The sequence below is a fragment of the Ischnura elegans genome, chromosome 6, assembly GCF_921293095.1.
Source record: "Ischnura elegans chromosome 6, ioIscEleg1.1, whole genome shotgun sequence".
NCBI classification, from domain to species: domain Eukaryota; kingdom Metazoa; phylum Arthropoda; class Insecta; order Odonata; family Coenagrionidae; genus Ischnura; species Ischnura elegans.
Window position 1 is genome coordinate 63,992,759 of NC_060251.1, and position 8,720 is coordinate 64,001,478.

The window sequence follows — 8,720 nt, forward strand, 5'->3', positions numbered from 1 at the left end:
AATATGGCATGATGTAAGTAACCGATTAATGGAGATGTTGCTCTGGATGTTCATCAACTTTACCTAGGCTGTTTCCATTAGTATGGGATCAGAAACGTAGCATTGAAAAGAATTTGGTGATAATGCCACTCTTCTATTCATAATACAAACTTTTACCAAATTACAGCTCCCCACCCCCTGTAATTAAATGATTCATATTCGCTATATCATGAAACCCATTCTACATCCACAGCTCAAGTCTCTTGTAACTACTCTCATCCCATATGCTATCTAAACCCACTCAGAAGCATATTAATAACATGCTTGTGAAACAAGCTCTTAAACAATTTGAAACGTGATGGTAACTGATACCACCTCCAGAACTACGGTTGCATTTCGTTATTCTTTATAGTTACTAAATAATTACAGGTAAGCTCAAAGGAAATAAAGTAAGAGAGTATCATTTCTTAGTCATTCCTATTTTATTTAACATTAATTTGCAAGCATCAATGTTTCCAGATTATCAGTTATGTCGATACATATATGGAATCAATCAGCCATGCATAGGGAAATGAAAGGTGCTTGGGAGAGTGGATATCAGTGTTCATTGTTTGGTATAAATTTGGAAAAATAATCATCTGGTACATAATTTAGCATACATTGTATGATATTAATAATATATTGGAAGTAATGACCTTGATTTTTTTAAAGTATGCAAAAGTATTTTTTTAAACTCCTTGCATCTAAAAGAAAGAATAATTTTTATATCATATCTGTATCCTTAAGCACCGCATATATTAAAACAAGTGTAATGAATAATAGGTGGCTTAGGTAACCCACACCACCACTGGCCCCAGACTGGAATACTATGTGGCAGGCCAAGTACCCCTGAAACTTATTAAACTGAAGCCCATAAGCAAATTATAAAGTCTATTGAGAGGTGCCTGGGAGTTCTTAACTCTAGGTTCAGATGATTGCTGAGACATTGAGTGCTGGAGTGTACACCAATAAAATCAGGATTGATAGTTAATTCTTGTGTTGTACTTCATAATATGTGTGTAGGGGCTGGTTTTCTCTTCCCAGATGAGGCTGATTATTATGGAGATCCCAGCTCTTGCAGAGTCCCTAATTCTTGGAAGAGGCATATTAAACAAGGCCAGAACTATTAGACAAGCGATTATTAACAGGTTACCTAATGCATTGGTAAATTACCAATTGATACCCTACCATTGCTTTTGTTGGTGGTCAAACTACGGTTTTCCACCTTAAAATTAATCATGGGATCCCTCGTAGAAGGGATACCCTGTAGTTGCCACCAACCTCATCAGAATGGTCTAAAATGAGAAAAGAAATATTACGAATGGGTCATGTTTCATCCATTATTTTTTCATGCATTTTTCTGTTACTTGCATAAGACATATAATGTCTTTCACTAGGTAGAAATTTCCCTTAACAATTATCACTGCTTGGGTCTCTTAACCTTCTTGATTGTGAGGTACTTCAGGATAAAAGTAGAACAGTCATCACTATAGCTCAGTTTATATCAATTGCCACCCATTCAGGCTGTGCTTCCTTTTTCTTAGGAACGGTAGTAAGAAAGTGATATTTTTAGGTGTGCTGATTACTTTAGATGCTGCAAATTTGCTACCTATATAATATTATAGCGTGATTGATTTTTAAGAATCCAAAATTATGAGGTAGAAACTGCTTCACTTGACTTTGTTCATAATTTAAAAATTCCCAAGGTATCTCTTAAATTGAAACTACTACAAAATGAAGAAGATTTGAATTTATTCAATAAAAATATGAACTTAATGTCACTTCTAAACTAAAAAGTTAGGTGTACTTATATAAGTTAGCGACAAATGTTGAGGCGCATTTCGTCAGTACCATAACTCTTAAGGTACGTTTTCATGAACGCGTTTCAGGCGAACCGACGCGAAAGCGAAATTTTCAGCCAATCAGAAGCTCGGATTTCTTCGTGTGATATCGCGTACGTTCGCCTAGCTTCGCGTCTCCCGAGATGAAATATGTTCAACTTTCGACGCGTGGGACGCGTAGAATCTCAAACATGGCCGACCAGCGAGGTTTCGTTGATGAAGTTATCATTTCGGAAACCCGGGTAATTTGGTAGAAATGATTTTGTTTTTATTATTTGTGATGGCGATAAAGTTTTAGTTTTATTTACGTTCATTTTTCTGTTTATTTCTGCTTTACATTGCAATGTTATCCGTAAGCCGGTGCATCAAAGACAATGATTGAACAGCGTATTATCATGGATATTAAAGCTGTTAGGAGATGTTTGTGTATTACGACACATAAAAACCTTAATTGGAGGTATTCTTGAGGCATAATCATTCGCGATCATGTTGAATGACGTGATTAAAGTCGTCATACTAGACGCAATCCATGCTAAGGATATCACCCAGCACGTTAAAATCACCTCTAGATCGATGTAAAAAGCGTACAAACAAAGTTTTCTTGCGCATATGCACTAGATATGGATATGGAGTAACTACTTAGTACAATTGTGTGCATCAAGTATTACTCTTAAGCTTACAAAGGGAAAGTTTAATCACATCTTATTCACATTTCAACGCAAAGGTTAATTATGAACATTAATAAAATATTACTGTGTTTGTGTAGGCACTTGTTATGGCAACCGGTGTAGCCCAGTGGTTAGCGCCCAACGCTACCATGCGGAGGGCCCACGTTCGATGCTGATAGCAGTAGTTTTTTTTTTTTTTTACTTTTTTATGTATATTTTTGGCATAAACTTACGTTTAACTATTAATTTTGTGATTTAAAATCATAAGAGTGTTTTCTGGATTGAAAATATTTCACATGTGCACGCTACGTATGTTTTATTATCTTTTGATTTTGATAGTTTTTATCGAACTGCTGTGGCCATTTCGGTATCAATTACCAAACCTGTTTGATATAATTTATCAAATTGGATTGGTAATTGTTACTAAATTTTGCAATGAGCCATATGACGACCGAAAATTTTGATAAATTTCATCAGAATTCGATAGTTCTAACTAAACCATTTCTGGGGACATTCTTAAGTAATTAAAAAATGACTCGCGGTCGTTAAGCCTCATCTCTTGGAGGAGATGATGGTAGTCTCCCTGCCTTCTGCGTTCCTCAAATATTGGGCGAACCCACCACCTTTTTCTTGCATATCGCCGTCTTCTTAGTAAAACAAGGCCCAATAAGGCATTAAACCTCCATTCCATTTGTACAGGATTCAATGGCAATACTGCATCCATTTCTTCCCTTCAAATATTTTCGCAGAAATACACTCCAACTCATATATCTGAAAGTTAGTTTGCAACCACGGTCGTGTCGTTTCTTTTTTTATAATTTCTTCTTTGCCGTAGATGTCGCGCAAGCACATCCTACGCGCAGGTTCGCTTTCGCTTGCATGTGAACGGTTCACGCGAATACGTGACGCGTATCGTCGCGCGCGTGCGCCTCTGACGCGTCTATGAAAACGTACCTTTAAATGTTAAGGCCAGGATACAAATTGTGAACATTGAAGTCAGGGTTGCAACGTAATGATAACAGTCCGTTGTACATAGATTCTTATTTTTATCTATTTTGAGGGGTTTAGTTCTTCACCTTATTTTCCGTCGTCTTAATACCCTGTTACCAGCTCTTATCCCGTAAAGTTATCCTTTCTTATCTACAGATAGCAAATTACGCGTCTTCGAATGTTTACGCGGCGTAACCACGTAAACGGAATCTTTCGTCTTCGCGACCGCGTAAAGAGTTACTGAATAGCCCTGCAGACCACTAAAAACATAATAACATCTCACCAATAACAATATTAACGTGTCTCATGAGATGAATCGGAAACATAGGCCAAGACACATAAAATGGCATTGAACTCACTGCGCTGCTTAACATAGGCTAAAAGTTATTGCACAATTACGTTGAAAATTGAGCCTATTGGCCCCATTCTACGGTACCCTGGTTTTCCGCCAAAAGAAACTATCACCGCGCGCTCGTTGTTTAGAACGCACCTCCGTTACGGATGCCATTCTAAAAGCTCCGCATAGCACGTCACCTTTCGGAAGTCAATACGAAGACGAGACGAAATGGGAAGGTTTGAAAATGTTCCACAAGAAATACCAGGTTTTTTCAACCAAAATTGGCCGTGAAAACAAAATGTGTTGCACTCACCTCGTAAATACTTAGACTACAAAGAAAAGCTGAACTTCAACCCTAATGATCGGGGCTGTAGATGGGAAAAAATGTATGCGGTACTCACCAAAAGTTGCCAACAGCTGAACATGTATCATACATTCGGCCGCGATTTAAATGTCAAACTCCAACTCTTACACTAGTTCCAAGTTGTGCCACGAGATAACTCTGAAAAAGTAAATAATCATTTCCGATTATTCTTTCAGAAATCTATTGGACAATTTACAGTAGGGCTATTTTTCACAGGTTTAAAAAGGTAGTCTAAGCGGAACGCTTATAACGTGTTTGGGTTTTAGGGGGTACGCCGTACCTGCCCAACTACAGCATTGCTAATGATTAAAAATAAGGGGGTGAGAAACCAAGGGGTACAAGTGATTTTTTTCCCAAGAGAATTAGGTAAAGTAAATTTTTTGAAGAAATACACAAAAAATGGTTGCCAAGGGACACGAATGAGTCTCAATTCTGTGCTGACTTCGAGTGCAAAATCAAATGCTTTACTAAATATCTGACTGATCTCGTTTTTTTGTGTACACCTAATTTCTGTATCAATCTCTGCATGGAAAAAGAAATGACTTTACACCTTGGCTTCCAAAAATTAACAACAAAGTGTTCGTTCTAAAAATACGAAAAAGCCATTTTATTGAGCTAAATTAATTTTTTCAACTCATTGTGGAAGATGAATGCTGTAGACGCATTAGTTTTCCCTAGGCTGAGTTGTAAAGTTAACTAAGTTGACAAAACGGCTAATTTTACGGTACGCGCAGTCATTTATTGTACAGGCGTGTCTACATTATTTATTTTTTCATAAAACAAAACATAAATTAGAATTTATAATATGTTCCGTAAAACGACGTGTAATACATTATTTTAGCATGCAATTAAGCCCATATATAAATTTGCAAAATACAGTGGCACATCATTTTGACACCGACAGTGGGGGCAGTTGCTGAAAGCACAAATCCCTCTACGTCGCTAAATATTTTTAGTTCATCAAACGAAGAATCACTGGCAATTACATTATAACGTTTTTATTTCACCAGCTGAGTAATGCTTAAAAATAATCGATGAAAATCTAAAAGCCGCCTGTATACGCATATCAAGCCACAGACTAATTACTGCTACGAGGCATTGCATACCAACAAAAAGTAATGAGCCGCTCCTCCCAAAATTTCGATCTTAATCCGTCCCTGACAGTACTGTTGGCATTAGAAGCTATTTTTTCTTGATGATAACACCGTGATGCTTCTTCCGTTGCAGGTACTTAGTCGAAAGTGTCACATGAGACCACTGCCTTTTAATTTAATGCAATGACTTGATCCATGGGTTTTTCTTTTTAATAGGAAAATCCACCAAACTCGTTGACACATTAATGGTTGATGCCGGGTTTTGCTATTTAGCGGGCCTTCGTCGCTTCTATAGCGGAGAGGTGTTTATCCCGTCCCTCCCTTCCAACCCTATCCCTACCCAAGAGGCGTCCTCGGGCTCCTATCGCGGCGGCGCACAGAGTCTTCGAAAGATATCTTTATTATTTAACATTCTTGAGGATTTTCTCTCACAGTTCTCTCGGAATTTCCTCATTTCTATGTTCCTGGCCTTCAATGCTTCACCCGCTAAAACTCCAATTGGAAAAAAAGATTCTTTGCCAATTTCTGTTCCATGTATGAGTGTACCATGTCCACTTTATGCACCATGGGCGGCATGTCATACCAACCACATAGCTCGGTGTATAGCTCAGCTGTTTCCATGCAATAATGACTGAAGGCTTGATTATTTATCTCATAGCCGGTATAGGGATTTAAATATCACTGAAAGTCGAAGGATAAGTCTTTAATCGATACCTGTCATGAAAATTGCAAATCACATTTTTAATTGCATTTCATGCATCTAAAGTATTTGTTCGCAGAGTTTCCAAAATTATGGAAACAGGTCCAATATTTCTTACTAATTTATAATAATTTTAAACTTACACGTAATTTCTTGTCTGAAATTAAATCCTGAATTAAAACTCCACCGTTAAAAGTATGATGATTGAGATTAATTAATGATTATTTTTACACATTGCATATATTCGCTAACTGTGCATGCATGGTAATCATTTGCACTCACTAGATGTGAGAGGGAGATATTGATATACTTCAGGAGGGAATTTCAATTTCTTCTGCAACCAGCTTTTGAACGTCTATTTGATATGCTCATCTGTCCTCGAGCTTTGATTCCATTTTCTCAGGTATTTCGGGAAAAAATTCCTCGCATAGAGCGCATCAGAATATTTTTGGCATGATTGATTTCATTCAGTCGAAATCTTGTCACCAAATATTCTACGACATATTCCTTCTTTTTGCTAATGAATATTATTTTCTGTCTGTATTTTTCTTGTACACCGCAAGGTACCTATTTACGGCACCCACAATTCAAATCTAGCAGGTGTATTTACGGTTGAAACGATGAATGTGATTTTTAAAAGTTGTATTTTTTTAACCAATAAAAAATCGGAAATGATGAGTTGAAATTGAATAAAATATATACAGACATATATAGAGTTATCTCTGATTTTCCGGCTTATCCTGAAATTTGAATGCCAAGGCAAACCAAGTGCTTCAATTATCTGGGCAGGAGAAGCTTCTCGAGTTGGCAGAGTTAACACAGTTCGGAGCTAATCAATTTTTCACTAAGCAAATCATTAAATTAAACTGAGTGGGAAATATTCACCACATCCATGCAATGGTCATGGTGAGGAAGGCCATCATCCTCATCCAGTTATTATATAAGAAAAAAGTGCTCTACAAGATGCACGCACCCTAGGTGGGTTTAGACGAATTTTTCCTATCCTATCTACGTCTACGAGCTGTTGAAATGATCCTGTGTACAATTCTTGGCGGCACTGGGGCGGCACTGGGGCGGCACTGGGGCGGCAAGGGGATTAGGGAGCATTTATTTCTCCTTGCGCCAAGACCTTATATTCGGAATAATGTGCAGACAACGCTGTATAGCATGTGAGGGATCTCTTCTTTATAAAAATATAAGGAAATTTTTGTAGAGAAAAGCATCTAGTGGTTACTGTAAGATCTCGCATAGTGACTTAAGTAGTCGCTTTTGATCACTCCGAATTTGTCTCAGCCCTCATTGGTTTCATGAATATCTGAAGGAGAGTGTACGTACGAGAAGTTTTCATACGATTGGCGTCAAATACTTTAAGTATGAAATCTCACTGTATGTAGAATTATGTTTAGTATACACATTGAGAGTTCGACCACCGATACAGGAATATTTGAGCGATAATGCCACTCGGTCTTCCGCCGGCAGGCGGCCAGCCGCCCTCAGCGGAGCGGTTCACCGCTCAATTTTAAACCTCCTAGATGTCGGATAGACAAGTATAGGCAAGAATTTTTTTCTACGTCTCGTTGTATATACACTTCTTAAGGATTCTGCATAGGAATCTTCGAGGAGCACGGAGGAGCACAAAACTATATTGACACATTTTACTAAAAATAGGCCAAAAATTGCTACCATTATAAAAAATTAAATATGGTTTTTAAAAAATCTGAAACGAACAAAACTTACGATTATATTGTGCAAAAGTATTAAAGCTTACCGTATAAAATTTCACAGATGAATTCCATGAAATTAAAACAGTCATTTATTATGTTCAATTTCCCTAAAATCGACTATATCTATGTGTCAGGCGTTTTGGGCTAAACATGCCCATAATTCCCACACGTTAACAAAATAATCACACAGACCAATCAGGTATGAAATATTGTGGGCCATATCCTGCAGAATCCGAATACATAATTCAAAAATTCCTCGTAAAAAGTCGAAGAAATGAGTTTTGGCCAGCTTTTCTCGATTTGGGACCACTCTTTCCATTTTCCTTCCCATCCAAACCCCTCCCCGGGAGCGCGGGCGTATAAGTCTCTGGCTTGGTTCCCGGCCCCGGTTCGTTGTAACCCTCAGAGGACCCACCTTGGGTCCTGATTCTCGACTCAACTAGACTCCTTCTGACACTTTTCGACACTTTCTGAAACAGACTTCGGCTCATTTGCTAAGCATTAAATAAAATTCACGTTTTTAGCAACACCATAATATGGCACTTTATTTGTTTTCCCGACAACCAAATTTTTTAATAACTTTTAGTACATTTTAGATTATAAGAATATGAAGCAGATGAAGTTTTAAATTCTGAAAGGCGCGTGATTTTTTTGCGCTTTATACATTTCCCCGCAATCCAAAAGTTTTAGATACCTTTTAATACATGTTAGGTAACAAGCAATTAGAAGATGAAGCTTAAAATTAAAGAAGCAATATGGCTTTATATTAGACTTTTATGGCTTTATATTAGACATGCGTCATTATCCACACACACTAAAACACGCAACTGTTACACTCGTCGACTCTGTAGAATATCTATCAATTAACCGGCTCCAAGTGTTCCAGACATCTACTTTCCCGGACGGCAACGACCTCTGGAATCGAGCCGGCAATTCTGGACCACCGTTTTTCTCCCGCCAACGATGCCGCAGACGCCTTTGGCT

The 8,720-nt window shown here is 37.8% G+C and overlaps 1 long non-coding RNA gene across 1 annotated transcript; it reads right to left on the reverse strand.

The window, feature by feature from the left end:
- Window positions 1–1,054: 1,054 nt before the first annotated feature.
- On the reverse strand, window positions 1,055–1,773 carry LOC124160588. Its single transcript, XR_006865201.1, has 2 exons — window positions 1,207–1,773; window positions 1,055–1,104 (listed from the first exon to the last, which is right to left on the reverse strand). It is a non-coding gene; the product is annotated as an uncharacterized LOC124160588 (long non-coding RNA).
- Window positions 1,774–8,720: the final 6,947 nt, after the last annotated feature.